Source organism: Trachymyrmex cornetzi, unplaced genomic scaffold, assembly GCF_001594075.2.
Source record: "Trachymyrmex cornetzi isolate Tcor2-1 unplaced genomic scaffold, Tcor1.1 scaffold1121, whole genome shotgun sequence".
Taxonomy (NCBI): domain Eukaryota; kingdom Metazoa; phylum Arthropoda; class Insecta; order Hymenoptera; family Formicidae; genus Trachymyrmex; species Trachymyrmex cornetzi.
This window is the reverse complement of record NW_017295678.1, coordinates 295,503-296,481: the sequence shown is the minus strand read 5'-3', so window position 1 is coordinate 296,481 and position 979 is coordinate 295,503. Positions and strand designations below refer to the sequence as shown.

Below are 979 nucleotides of genomic sequence, written 5' to 3'. Positions count from 1 at the left end.
TTGTTTATTATTTAATAAATAAATATTTAGCAATAAATTCTTCATGTAGTGATAGAGTAAGGTCGTACTAATAGAAAAATACGGGATACATTGAATTGTTTAATTACAGAAGTTTTTTGATGATCTTAAACCCATAAGGCTTGGAAATCGTAACACGAGATAGCCAGGATATTTTTAATAACCCATGCTCCTATGTCATAGTGAAAATCGTTGCTAAAGTATAAATGTTATTGTATAATAATAAAAAGGACAATCGGGATGAGTGCCTATTTCTGCGATGTTTGGTTCGAACTACCTGAAGACGAGTTTTGAATCTATTGCATGCTCATTTTTCGCGTACGTTGGCTGTGTTTGTTTGTATTTTAGAAACATTAAATAAAGTTTTTTAATTGCAATACTGATATACTTTGCGTTTTACTATCGATTTCTCGGGGCATCTCATATTAGGAGCACAATTTTTTGACTTTGCGATTTGCTTACTTTTTACATTTCTTTAATTTAAAAAAAAATGGAATTTGAATTAAATTTTATATAACATTATCTTAAAGCTTATTAAATTCCCTTCAAAATGACCTATTATTTTTTAAAATTCTGTCTATGGACTTCTATTTTCATTTACCCAAAATGAACTCGGTATCTCATAATAGGGGCCTTTTCTCTACATATACATATATACACATGTATATACCCTATATACATATGTATATATATGTATATATGTATACAAGATGTTTCAAAATTCGCGCCCGCAAAGTACAAGTCGTGATACTTTTATGCTAAAACAAACAACTTTTTCCTTTAACAAAATTGAGTCCGATAAATAATTTTTGCCCTTATTCGTTAACTTCAACCTGCTCTCCTGTGAAAACTACTTGTCAGACGCAATTTTGCAAACGAAAAAAATTATTTCTTTTAGCATAAAGTATCACGTCTTGTACTTCACGGGAGCGAATTTTGAAACATCCTGTACACACAGGCG

General features: G+C 30.3%; 1 protein-coding gene across 4 annotated transcripts in view; it reads left to right on the top strand.

The window, feature by feature from the left end:
* tok (tolloid-like protein 1 tolkin) overlaps positions 1 to 979 on the top strand; it is a 39,143-nt gene that overhangs the window by 28,357 nt on the left and 9,807 nt on the right. The window lies entirely within an intron of this gene.